Below are 14,653 nucleotides of genomic sequence, written 5' to 3' on the forward strand. Positions count from 1 at the left end.
TATCTTATAATAATCACAAATACAAAATGTCCAAAATTGAGCTCATCATATTTTCACCCAAAGCTTCAATTTCAGTGTAATCTCTCTCTGTGAATAGCACCATAATTCCCTCAGTTACATAATGCAGAGAATTAATCATTTTTGACTCCTTTCTTTTGCTCAACCCTATATCGAGTCACGAAAGGTAGTTAATATTATCTCTTTAATATCTTTCAAATTTGTTAAGTTGCCTGCATCTCTTCTCCAGTACTGTAGTACTGAACTCTAGTTCAGACCACTGTCATCTTTTACCTGATATATTTCAGCATCTTTTATCTAGCCTTCTCACGTCAGATTGGCCTCCTCTTTAATTAATTTTCTACACTGAAGCTAGAGTAGTTTTTTTTGTTTTTTTGGGTTTTTTTTTTGCCATACGCGGGCCTCTCACTGTTGTGGCCTCTCCCGTTGCGGAGCACAGGCTCCGGATGCACAGGCTCAGCGGCCATGGCTCACGGGCCCAGCCACTCCGCGGCACGTGGGCTCTTCCCAGACCAGGGCACGAACCTGTGTCCCCTGCATCTCCAGGCGGACTCTCAGCCACTGCGCCACCAGGGAAGCCCCAGAGTAGTTTTCAATGGCAATATTCCATCGTGTTGTGCTCCATTTGACAGCAAATATACTGAAATTGAAACAATACAGACAAGACTAGCATGGCCCCTGTGCAAGAATGACAGATTTCTAAAGCATTCTTTATTTTTTTCTTTGTTGTTGGACACACAATCTATAAAGGTGTAATTTGCATGACAATAACAGCACAAATGAAGGGAGAGAGAAGATAAAGCCATGTAAGAGCAAAGATTTTGTACACAATTGTAATTAAATTGGTATTAATCTGAACTAGATTCTTATAAATTATTAATTGTAATCCTTATAGCAACTTCTAAGGAAATAACTCAAAAAATATAGTAAGAGAATCAATAAGGGGAATAAAATAGAAAATATCCTTTTAACACAAAAGTAGTCAGCAATAGAGGCTGGAACCCCCCCAAAACACATAAGGCATATAGAAAACAAGTAGAAAATAGCAAATATAAACATGACTTTATCAGTAATTTCATTAAATGAGAAGGGATTGAATTGAAATGCAGAGATTAGCAGAATGGGTTAAAAATACAAAATCCAACTATATACTGCCTATAAGAGGCACACTTTAGATTCAGAGACACAAAGAAGTTGAAGTACGGGAAATGACATACTAGGTGAACAATAACTGAAAGACCTAGAACGGCTATACTAATATCAGACAAAGTAGACTTTAGGACAAAAATTATTACCATAGACTAAAAAGAACATATGATAATAACAGAGTTAATCCATCAAGAAGATAAAACAGTTATAAACATATTTACACCTGACAACCCCAAACTCAGGAATCAAAAACTAACAGAATTGAAGGGGAAAATGGGCAATTCAATAATAACATTTGGAGATTTCTACATCTCACTTTCAATAATGGGTAGAACACCTAGACAGAAAATCATCAAGCAGATAGAAGACTTGAACAACATTATAATTCTATTAACAGAGACCTATAGAACACTCCATTCAACAGCTACAGAATACACATTCTTCTCAAGTACACACATGGAACATTTACCAGGATAGACTATATGTTAGGCCATGAAACAAGTGTAAATAAATTTTAAAAGATTGAAATCATATGAAGTATGTGCTCTCCAACCACAGTGAAATGAAATTAGGAATTACTAACAAGGAAATTTGGCACATTCACAAATACGCGGAAATTAAACCCAATCATAAATAATCAGAGGGTCAAAGAGGAAAAAACAAAGGAAACTAGAAAATACTTTGAGATGAATGAAAATGAAAACACAACATACCAAATATTATGGGATGCAATGCAAATAGTGCCTAGAGGGAAACTTATAGCTGTATTTGCCTATATTTAAAAAGAAGAAAGACTGCAAATCAATAACCTAACACGCCACCTTAAGGAACGTGAAAAACAAGAGCAAACTGAATCTAAAGCAAGCAGGAAGAAGAAAATAATATAGGTTGCAGTGAAAATAAGTGGGGTAAAGAATAGAAAAACAATAAAGTCAACAAAACCAGAAGTTGGTTCATTGAAATGATCACAAAATTGACAAATCTTTAGCTGGCCTAATTAAGCAAAAAAAGAGAGAAGACTAAAATTACTAAAATCAGCAATAAAAGAGGGGATATTACTGCCAACCTCACATACACAGAAAGATTATAAGGTGTTATGGACTGAATGTTTGTATTCCTCAAAATTCATATATTGAAGTCCTCACACCCAGTGTGATGGTGTTTGGAGATAGGGCCTTTGGGAAGTAATTAGGGATAGACTAAGTCATGAGGGTGGGGCTCTCATGATGAGACAAGTGGCTTTAGAAGAAGAGAAAGCTCTCTCCCTCCCTCCCTCCCTCCCTCCTTCCCTCCCTTCTACTCCTCCCCCACTCCCAGCCCTGGTGCATGCAAGGAAAGGCTGTGTGAGGACATAGTGAAAATGTGGTTGTCCATAAACCAGGAAGAGAACTTTCACCAGGAACCAGATCAGATTGGCTGGCATCTTGGTCTTGGACCTCCCAACCTCCAGAACTGTGAAAAATATATTTCTACTGTTTAAGCTACCCAGTCTAGGTTATTTTTTATGGCAGCCTGAGATGACTAAGTCAACAAAGAAGATAACCTAGATGAAATGGATAAATTCCTAGAAACAAACTACCAAAGTTGATTAACAAAGAAATAGAAAAATCTGAAAAGATATATAACAAATAAATAGCTTAGGTTAGTAATCAAAAAAGTTCCAGCAAAGAAAAGCCCAGGACTGTATGGCCTCACTGGTGAATTCTACCAAACATTTAAAGAAGAATTAACACCAATTCTTCATAAACTTTTGCAAATAATAAGAGGGAACAGTTTCTAATTCATTTTTTGAGTACAGTGTTCCCTGGTATCAAAGCAAGACAAAGACATCACAAGAAAAGAAAACTACAGACCAATATCCTTATAAATATAGAAACAGAATTCCTCAAACAAATACATACTAACAAACTAAATCCAGCAAAACATATAAAAGAATTTTATAACATTGCCAAGTGGGATTTATACTTGCTGCACCATATGAAAATCAGCTTAATATACCAAATTAATAGGATAAGGGGAAAAAACCCACATGATCATGTCAATAGATGCAGAAAAAGCATTTGACAAAATCCAACAGCTGAGACTTCCCTGGTGGTGCAGTGGTTAAGAATCCGCCTGCTAATGCAGGGGACACGGGTTCGAGCCCTGGTCCAGGAATATCCCACATGCCGCGGAGCAACTAAGCCCGTGCGCCACAACTATCGAGCCTGCCCTCTAGAGCCCGCAAGCCACAACTACTGAGTCCACGTGCTGGAAGCCCGCGCACCTAGAGCCCGTGCTCTGCAACAAGAGAAGCCACGGCAATAAGAAGCCCGCTCACCACAACGAAGTGTAGCGCCCGCTCGCATGCAGCAATGAAGACCCAACGCAGCCAAAAATCAATCAATAAATACATAAAAATTAAAAAAAAAATCCAACAGCCTTTCATGATAAAAAACAAGCTAACAAACCAACCAACCAACAACCACTCAACAAAACTCCACAGCTAACATAACGATGAAAGATGAGAAGTTTCCCCCCTAAGATCAGGTACAAGACAATCACACTCCAATCTGATATTACTTTATAATTTTAAAGTTATATGTGTGATAGTTAAAAGTACTTTTTGAATGGTATGATCCAGTTTTTATTCTTTAAATAAGTACATATGATGCACAGAAATGAGTTTGGAAGTCTGTACACCAAGAGGCTGGCAGTGGTAATCTTGGGATGGTGGCAATGGTGGTGATCCTTACATGTGTTTTGTTTGTTTGTTTTTGGTTCTGCTTTTATAACAACATTATTGAGATGTAACTCATACCACATACTCCACTTATGTAAGTGTACAGTTCAATGGTTTTTAGTGTACTTATGCAGTCATCACCTCTGTCCAATTCCAGAACATTTTCATTACTCCAAAAAGAAACCTTATACCCATTGGCAGTCACTCCCCACTTCCCCCTCACCCAACCGCTGACAACAACTCATCTAATTTCTGTTTGTACGGATTTGCCTATTCTGGACATATACCATATAAATAATATCATACATGATGTGAGTTTTGTGTCTGACCTCTTTCATGTAGCATAGTGTTTTCAACATTCATCCATGTTGTGGCATGTATCAGCACATTCCTTTTTTATGGCTGAATAATATTTCATTGTGTGGACATACAAGATTTTATTAGACTCCATACATCGAGCTCTACTATTAGACTCCATACATTGGGCAGGCCTTAAGCTTTATCATCTGTCCCCAATCCCTACTTCCTGTGAAACCATTAAAAATGAAATATCAGTATCACCAGAAGTTGACACATAATGCCTATGGCAGAAGCCATCCCTGGTATTTCCTCACCTCCCAGGAGTTCAATGTTCACTTCAATTTTTGCCGTCTTAGAATCTTTGCTTTCTTGGCAGCTCAGTGATGTGTTTGAACGTTTTTGTTTGTTTCTTCGTTTTTTACGTGTTCTATGGCAGTATTATTGCTTTCAGTGGGAGGATCACAATTTCCCTTGCAGCCAGCACTAGCCATGTGATACAGTTCTGGCCAATAAGATAGAAGAGGAAGTCTGCTGACAATGATCCTTCCTTCTTCCTTCTGCTTTGAATACAGATGTAAGACCCAGAGATGCTGACATGATTTTTAATTCATGAAGTGATAAAATAACAGATTTGCCAAGAATGGCAAAATGGAAGGAAAATAGGAACCATAAACAATAACAACATCATGAGCTGTGGCACCAACCCTGGATGTATTACTCTAAATGTCTTCGTTAAAAAAAAATGTTATAAACCCTAATTTGTCTAAACTACAATTAGTTAGTTGGGTTTTCTGTTACTTGCCATCAAAAGTTAGTCATTCTTAGAGATACAATACTTATACATTCATTCATCCATCCAATCAATAAGCATGTATTAAACACATACTGAGTGCCAGGCACTGCTTATAGCAGAATTTGTCAATACATATTATAATTTGAGAGCATTTTAAACATTTGTGGGAAGGTTTCTATAGTGTTACGATAACTTGGGGCTACTACCATCTAAAGGGTTGATACTTGGAATACAATATTTCTTTTTTTTTTAACATCTTTATTGGGGTATAATTGGTTTACAATGGTGTGTTAGTTTCTGCTTTATAACAAAGTGAATCAGTTATACATATACATATGTTCCCATATCTCTTCCCTCTTGCGTCTCCCTCCCTCCCACCCTTCCTATCCCACCCCTCCAGGCGGTCACAAAGCACCGAGTCGATATCCCTGTGCCATGCGGCTGCTTCCCACTAGGTATCTACCTTACGTTTTTTAGTGTATATATGTCCATGCCTCTCTCTCGCCCTGTCATAGGTCACCCTTCCCCCTCCCCATATCCTCAAGTCCGTTCTCCAGTAGGTCTGTGTCTTTATTCCTGTCTTACCCCTAGGTTCTTCATGACATTTTTTTCCCTTAAATTCCATATATATGTGTTAGCATATGGTATTTGTCTTTCTCTTTCTGACTTACTTCACTCTGTATGACAGACTCTAGGTCCATCCACCTCATTACAAATAGCTCAATTTCGTTTCTTTTTATGGCTGAGTAATATTCCATTGTATATATGTGCCACATCTTCTTTATCCATTCATCCAATGATGGGCACTTAGGTTGTTTCCATCTCCGGGCAGAATACAATATTTCTTAAAATGCATGGGACAGGCTTATGCAGTGAGAATTGTCCCATATCCTGCATACTTTTCGACACCCACAAAGACATACATTTAGGTAAAAATGGAGCTTTTAATTATCTGAACTTAGAACCTAACTCCATTTTACAAACAAATACCAAATATTTTCTGCACGTGCTTAATAGATCCAAACTTTCTAGGAATATTTTGTTAGAAATTTACCACAAGTTATTCAACCTCACAAGTAGCAATGCTGCATATGGTTTTTGAATCTCCATTATAACACACCTGTATCAGTCTGCATTTATAGCGTTCTCATTTGTACTGATTCTACATATAGGTACAAGCATCTGACTGTGTTATTATGTCTACCAGTCACACCTAGACATTTTCAGATTGAAATACATATTATTTTATTATAAACAACGTTGCATTTATTACTCCTTTATATTACAATTAGGCACTGTGTTTCTTTTTTGAAATCATGTTTATATGTAATTTATATTAATTTAATTATTAATTTAATCTAGCAATTTAATCTCAGAATTGTAAGCAGGTCTTATAAAATATCTATCATCAAAAGGGGAGTTGGGCTTTGAGAGAGTTAAGAGTTACTCGTTTTAATGGTAATTCCATATCTTTAAGAAATTGTTAAATAGCGTTTAGTATTTCTTAGTAAGAGGACAAGAAAATGTCTAAAGACAAAACTCCTGGTTGTTTGGAAAACTTGACCCTCAGCAAGGATTTCCTGCTTGTAGATTTTAAGTATGTGAGTTTATACCCCATGGCTGTTTGACTCAGATCACAGAAGTTCCTGCCCCTCTACCAACTGCCCCCATTCCTGGTACCTGCTGGGGATGGTGTGAAATCATCTTTCCAAGACTTTGGCTTTACTTCTCTTGAAGTGGGGCATCTTTCCTTTAAAGGAGGAACACAAGGAGGACCTACTGACTTAGAGGAAGAATGACAGGAGAAGTGTGACTTGGCTAAGGTCATGTAGAAGGTAGTGAGTGTTAAGAGCTAGGATGCAAATCCAAATTTTCATACTCCTGAGGCTAAATAAATTTTAATCAACTAGTATATGTTTCACATGTTGGGAAAAAACTTTGGGGGGGATAGAGAAGAAGATGAATATCTATGTATGTTCAGGAAGAGCTCTTTCCTCTTTGAGGTTAATAACTTTAAAAAGGTGGCAGGCTTCCCTGGTGGCGCAGTGGTTGAGGGTCCGCCTGCCGATGTGGGGGATGCGGGTTCGTGCCTCGGTCCGGGAGCATCCCACATGCCACAGAGCGGCTGGGCCCGTGAGCCGTGGCCGCTGAGCCTGCGCGTCTGGAGCCTGTGCTCTGCAACGGGAGAGGCCACAGCAGTGAGAGGCCTGCGTACCGCAAAAAACAAAAAAAACGTGGCTCTCACTTCCGTATGAACACCTCCTGTTGACCCTTTTCTTTTTCTAAGTAAGTGAGGAGAGTGAAAAAAAAGGAAAATCTCTAGGTCACAGAAATATTAATTGACAAGGTGGGGATCAAGCTCCCTGACATTCTAGGCAGACTTCTTTAATACAGTAAGGGAAGTTGATATTCACCTCTTATCAGGGCTTTAAAATGCTGTCATTAGCCAGTTACACCAGTCCCCTATTCCTTCATCACCAGCCCCCACTAGTTCACCCTCATCTCTCTTACTGGGTACATGAAGGTTTCTTCCCTCTTTTACTGGAATCTTTCCACTTGGCTCTACCAGACACATTTTGTTTAAGAGAATTAGCAAAATCAGATGAGAAATTTGAAACACTGTGTGACACTTGGACCAGCCTAAGTCTTGGGCAAGTGTCTAAAACTCCCCAGACTCCAGTTCATCATAGCTTCATATCTGTGATTATTTGTGCTTTATAAATACCCACTAGAAGATTATAATATCCCAGGTATTAATGGAGCCCATAAAGCTATTTTAGGTGGAAGATAAAAGGAAATGAGATGTATCTGGTTCTACTGGGAATCTAACAGGGTTTTGGCATTGTGGACTCTTTCCTGTTTTGCCTCTGAAAATAGTCCAAAACTAAAGTACAAAAACTCATGAAGGGTATAGGGGTGAAATACAAGGCAGAAAAGTATAGAATGGAAAAGAAGAAGAATATATATATTGGACTTCCCTGGTGGTCCCGTGGTTAAGGCTCCAACCTTCCACTGCAAGGGGCACTGGTTCGATCCCTGGTCAGGGTAACTAAGATCCTGCATGCTGGGCATGGTGTAGCCAAAAAAAAAAGATATTTTTTACATTTTGTAATTAAGAATGTAAAGATGAGTGCTCAAATAGTATCGCCATGAAACTATACTGACACTTTAGCAAATGGGATCATTTTGGCTGTAAATGACAGAAAACTCAACCAATGGTGACTTAACCATTAAGACTATTCCTCAACTGACAGTAATCTGGAGGCAGGTGATCCCCAGTTGGTCTGAAAGCTCATGGTGTAGTCAGGGGTCCAGGCTTTCCCAATCTTTCTTCTGGGCCATCCTCAGCATGTTGACGAAGTCCCCCGTTGTGGTCATATAGAGACTGCTGGAACACCAAGCACAAAATCTCATATAACAGCTTTGATCAATACCTAAACAGGAAGGAAGTAGGAGTGAGCAAAAGGAGACTTTCTTTTCATGCCTTTCTCTTATCTGAGAGAATAGTCTTTTCCTAAAGTTCTCAGCAGAGCAGAACTTAGTGACATGCCCCTAGACCAATCAGAGAGAGAGAAATGGGATTGCCATAATGGTTTAAACCAATCATAATTCTTTTTTTAAATTGAAGTATAGTTAATTTACAATGTTGTGTTAGTTTCTGGTGTACAGCAAAGTGATTCAGATATATATATATATTTTTTTTCCTTTTTCATATTCTTTTCCATTATGGTTTATTATAGGATATTGAATATGGTTCCCTGTGCTATACAGTAGGACCTTGTTTATCTATTTTATATATAGTAGTTTGTATCTGTTAATCCCAAACTCCTAATTTATCCCTCCCCGCACCCTACCCCTTTGGTAACCATAAGTTTGTTTTCTATGTCTGTGAGTCTGTTGCTGTTTTGTAAATAAGTTCATTTGTATCATAGTTTAGATTCCACATATAAGTGGTATCATATGATATTTGTCTTCCTCTTTCAGACTTCATTTAGTATGATAATCTCTAGGTCCATCCATGTTGCTACAAATGGCATTATTTCATTCTTTTTTATGGCTGAGTAATATTCCATTGTGTATATACACCACATCTTCTTTATCTATTCGTCTGTTGATGGACACTTAGGTTGCTTCCATGTCCTGGCTATTATGAACAGTGCTTCTGTGAATGTGGGGGTGCATGTGTCTTTTTGAATTATGGTTTTCTCAGGGTATATGCCCAGGAGTGGGATTGCTGGGTCATATGGTAATTCTATTTTTAGTTTTTTAAGAAGCCTCCATACAATTTTCCATAGTAGCTGCACTGATTTACATTCCCACTAACAATGTAGGAGGGTTCCTATTTCTCCACACCCTCTCCAGCACTTATTACCTGTAGACTTTTTAATGGTGGCCATTCTGACCTCTGTGTGGTGATACATCATTGTAGTTTTGATTTGCATTTCTCTATAATTAACAATGTTGAGCATCTTGTCATGTGCCTATTGGCCATCTGTATGTCTTCTTTGGAGAAATGTCTATTTAGGTCTTCTGCCCATTTTTTGATTGGGTTGTTTTTTTTTTTGTTATTGAGTTGTATAAGCTGTTTGTATGTTTCAGAAATTAAGCCCTTGTCAGTTGCATCATTTGCAAATATTTTCTCCTGTATGTAGGTTGTCTTTTCGTTTTGTTTATGGTTTCCTTTGCTGTGCAAAAGCTTATAAGTTTGATTAGGTCCCATTTGTTTATTTTTGCTTTTATTTCTATTGCCTTGGGAGACTAATCTAAGAAAATGTTACTATGATTTACGTCACAGGATGTTTTGCCTATGTTCTCTTCTAGGAGTTTTATGGTGTCATGTCTCATATTTAAGTCCTTAAGCCGTTTTCAGTTTATCTTGTGTCAGGTGTGAGGGAGTGTTCTAACTTCACTGGTTTACATGCAGCTGTCCAAGTTTACCAACACCACTTGCTGAAGAGACTGTCTTTTCTCCTTTGTATATTCTTGCTTCCTTTGTCAAAGATTAATTGACCATAGGTGTGTGGGTTTATTTCTGGGCTCTCTATTCTGTTCCTTTGATCCATGTATCTGTTGTTGTGCCAGTACCATGCTGTTTTGATTACTGTAGCTTTGTAGTATTGTCTGAAGTCTGGGAGGTTCTGCCTCCAGCTTTGTTCTTTTTCCTCAGGATTGCTTTGGCAATTCTGGGTCTTTTATGGTTTCATATAAATTTTAGGATTACTTGTTCTAGTTCTGTGAAAAATGTCATGGGTAATTTGATAGGGATTGCTTTAAATCTCTAGATAAACCAATCATAATTCTTGTCCTGGGATTAGACATATTACTGCAAAAGAGAAGGTAAAAGAGCCAATGGGTAGGCAAACATCAGAGTCTGTCACATAATTAAACACACACACGTGCATACATATACAAATACAAGTATACACGTGCACAGACTTGCAAATAAAGGTATACTAATACTTATTTTATATATTAGCCTCAATCTCAATGTTCTTTTTAAAAAATCTTAATATACTTCATAGATTTTTGTTTCTATCTTAGTACATATAGAGTCATCTCTTTTTAAAACTACTGCAGAGCATTCCATAGTATGAATGTGCCATTACTTATGTAGTCATTCTCTAAATGGTGGACATTTGTGTTACCATGTCCTTTTTAAACCTCCCTCCCCTGGTCCTGACTCCAGGATAAGCTGGGTAATTTAAAGATGTTTCATACCAACTGTGATTCTTTTATTTGATTCATTTCAATTCATATGTATTCAAGATACATTAAATGAGTAACTACTCTGTTCCAGGTACGGGACTTAACATGAGGAGTACAAAGATTAGTAATATAAATCCCTGACATTAAATAGCTTACAGTCTAGGAGGGAAGACGTATCCTTAAATAACTAAGTACTAAGATAGAGGTACATGATATTATGGGCATTTAGTCCAAACTGGGAATTTACATCTCAGCTGAGCCTTGAAGGTGAGTCCATATCTGTCAAATCAAGAAAAGTGAGCAGGAATGCTAGACAGAAAACACAGTGTGTTCAAAGATGTGAGACTTGAAAGAGCATAGCATACGGTTATGTTAAACAGTAGTGGTGAGAGCCTGCCTTGCAGGTTGGACCCTAGTCATACCAACTTCACTGAAACTCTAGTAATACCTGTCTTACAAAACAGTTCCCAAAGGTACATAGTATAAGACAGGCTATCGCCATTATTCTTTCATATTGTACTGCAGGTACTAGCTAGCTCTATAAAGAACAACAATAACAGAAAGGTAAGAGATAAAGGATTTCAAAGAAGAAAAAAATATCTGTCATTTTTGTAGATGATGTGATCATCTATTTAAAACACACATACACACACACATACTCACAACACAGATTCAACAAACTATCAGAACTAATAAGGAATTTTAACAAGGTTGACAGAAACATGACTGTACTAAAAATCGATTACCTTTACTCTCAGTAACTAAATTAAAAATTTTTTAAAATAATTCCATTTTTTTTTTGCAACATAAGGAAATTATCTTAAAAGAAATCAAGATATTTTGTTAAAATTAACCAGTTGACCAAGAATACACAAGACATCCATGGAAGAAATTTTAAAATCTTAATAAAGGGCGTAGACATGACTTTAATACATGAAAAGACTTCATGCTCTCAACCTTTATATTTTAAAGATGCAATGTCTCCCCCAATTAATCAACAGATTTAATGCAGTTTGTCAAAACTCCAGTTAGATTTTGTGAGAAAATTTATACTCTTAAGTTTATATGGACAAGTAATGTCCTCAGATACCTATATTGCCTTTGTAAAAATAGAATAAAACTTTATAATTTTAAAACAATAACAATAAAGAACAGGATGATATTTACATGAATGGGGAATGGAAAAGAAATGCAGAAACTCTGCTAGTGGTATACAATAATGATTTATCATAGTGTTAGACTCCATGCAGTTATGGGAGCTGGTAGAAGACTCTGTACAGCTGTTGCATCTGCATCTGGTGTTGAGCCTGAAGTCTTTACTGGTCAGATCAACCAGCATCTGAAAAAGAAAGCTAGATGTGGATGAGAGCAGACAAACTGGAACCGGTGAGGACACACTGAGACCCACAGGACAAAGGAGAACCAGCATCTGTCTCTCATCACCTTCAATCTCAATGCTGTGAGTGATCAGCAAAAGAAGATAGCACATTTCACCATGGAGTTAACCATGCACTTGGGGCAGAACTTGGAGAAGATGTGACAGGAGCTGGAGGAGCTGATGTCTGGGTTGATTTAACAAGGTGAGCTAGCAGATGAGTGACAGCATGTGCAAGATGTCACTGTACCATTGACCTTCAGAGCATTAAAAAGAAAGAAAAAAAAAGAAAAGCTGCCCTTTCTTTTTTTTTTTTTTTTCGTGGTACGTGGGCCTCTCACTGTTATGGCCTCTCCCGCTGCGGAGCACAGACTCTGGACGCGCAGGCTCAACGGCCATGGCTCACGGACCCAGCCCCTCCGCGGCATGTGGGATCTTCCCGGACCGGGACACGAACCCGTGTCCCGTGCATCAGCAGGCGGACTCTCAACCTGTGTGCCACCAGGGAAACCCTGCCCTTTCATTTTTTACTTTTCAGATATTACACAAAATGTCTCTCGTGGCCAACACTAAGTCAGAACCATACAGAAAAGAGAATTATAGGAAATGTACTTCAAGCATAGCTAATGTGACACAGTACAAAGCCACCACCACAGTAATGGTGGTTTGGTTCAAGAACAAACAGAGACAAAAAGGAGCAGAAGTGAGTGCCAGGGACATATTGATGAGGGAACTCAGTAGACACTAAAGAACAATGGCAATAGGCACACAAATAAAACTGGATCTTTATGTAACACAACAAAAAGGATGGAGTCCAGGTAGATTTAAGAATAAATATGAAAGGTATAACTATAAATTAATAGAATAAAACATAAGAGAGCATCTTTGTGGCTTAGGTATGAGGACAGATTGCTTATACAAAACTTCAGAAGCACAAATCATAAAGCAAAAAAAAAAAAGGAAATGATTTTGATTATATTTAATTTGAGGCTTTCTATTGAACAAAGAATACCTTGGACAAGTTAGTACATAGATGACCAAGTAGAAAGTCTAAAGATTATAAGAAATTAATATCTAGCATATCTAGTAGATAAAGATCAACTACAGGGTGAGCTGTGACAAAGCGAGAAAGAGGCATGGACATATATACACTACCAAACGTAAGGTAGATAGCTAGTGGGAAGCAGCCGCATAGCACAGGGAGATCAGCTTGGTGCTTTGTGACTGCCTGGAGGGGTGGGATAGGGAGGGTGGGAGGGAGGGAGACGCAAGAGGGAAGAGATATGGGAACATATGTATATGTATAACTGATTCACTTTGTTATAAAGCAGAAACTAACACACCATTGTAAAGCAATTATACCCCAATAAAGATGTTAAAGAAAAAAAAAAAAAGATCAACTACAAATCAAAATGAAAATACAGCAAGCTCAGGGGAAAATGGGACAATGGGTATCATTATAGCATGGGTTTCCCCCAAAACAGAGTCTGAGGCCAAGGTTTATGTGCTACTATATTATTAAGGAGTTCAATCCCACAGAACAGGAATGAGGGAAGGGCAAGTAAAGAAAAAAATAGAGGGAGAGAAAGAGAGGCTATTTATTTACACATATGTAGAGTCATAGTTTTCTATTTTATTCAATGGATTAGAGTCCTTTACACGCATAAATTATTCTCATGCTCAGATTTTTTCCTAATTTAGCCAGTGAACATCCCTTCAAGCTGGTTTCTGTTTCCCTGTTTTGTTTTTTTTTTTTGGTCTGCTCTTTATTTTTTTATACAATTTTGAAAGGTTACTTTCCATTTACAGTTACTACAAAATATTGATTACATTCCCCATGTTGTACACGACATCCTTGAGGGGCTTCCTTGGTGGCACAGTGGTTAAGAATCCGCCTGCCAATGCACGGGACACGGTTTTGAGCCCTGGCCTGGGAAGATCGTACATGCCACGGAGCAGCTAAGCCCGTGCGCCACAACTACTGAGCCTGCCCTCTAGAGCCCATGAGCCACAACTACTGAGCCTGCGTGCCACAACTACTGAAGCCTGCGCACCCTAGAGCCCATGCTCCACAACAAGAGAAGCCACTGCAATGAGAAGCCCGCACACCACAACAAAGAGTAGCCCACGCTCGCCGCAACCAGAGAAAGCCCGTGCACAGCAACAGAGACCCAACGCAGCCAAAAATAAAAATAAAAAATAAATTTAAAAAAAAAAAGGACATCCTCGAGCCTATCTTACAGCCAATAGTTTGTACCTCCCACTCCCCGACCCCTATCTTGCCCCTCCCACCCTTCTCCACTGGTAAGCACTGGTTTGTTTTCTATATCTGTGAGTCTGCTTCTTTTTTGTTATATTCACTAGTCTGTTGTAGTTTTTAGATTCCACATATAAGTGATACCGTACAGTATTTGTCTTTCTCTGTCTGCCTTATTTCACTTAGTATAATGCCCTCCAAGTCCATCCACGATGCTGCCAATGGCAAATTTTCATTCTTTTTTATATATAAAAAGAATTTATTCACTTACTTATTTTATATCCATTTAACTGTTGAGGGACACTTAGGTTTCTTCCATGTCTTGACTCTTGT

At 38.2% G+C, this 14,653-nt stretch overlaps 1 non-coding gene across 1 annotated transcript; it reads left to right on the plus strand.

Annotated features, from left to right (window-relative positions):
• The first annotated feature begins 634 nt into the window (after nucleotides 1-634).
• LOC115802195 (U6 spliceosomal RNA) lies at nucleotides 635-737 on the plus strand. The gene has a single exon (XR_004022594.1). It is a non-coding gene; the product is annotated as a U6 spliceosomal RNA (small nuclear RNA).
• The last annotated feature ends 13,916 nt before the right edge of the window (nucleotides 738-14,653 follow it).

Source organism: Delphinapterus leucas, chromosome 8, assembly GCF_059928025.1.
Source record: "Delphinapterus leucas isolate spDelLeu-1000000601 "Yukka" chromosome 8, BTC_Dleu_Yukka2, whole genome shotgun sequence".
Classification (NCBI taxonomy): domain Eukaryota; kingdom Metazoa; phylum Chordata; class Mammalia; order Artiodactyla; family Monodontidae; genus Delphinapterus; species Delphinapterus leucas.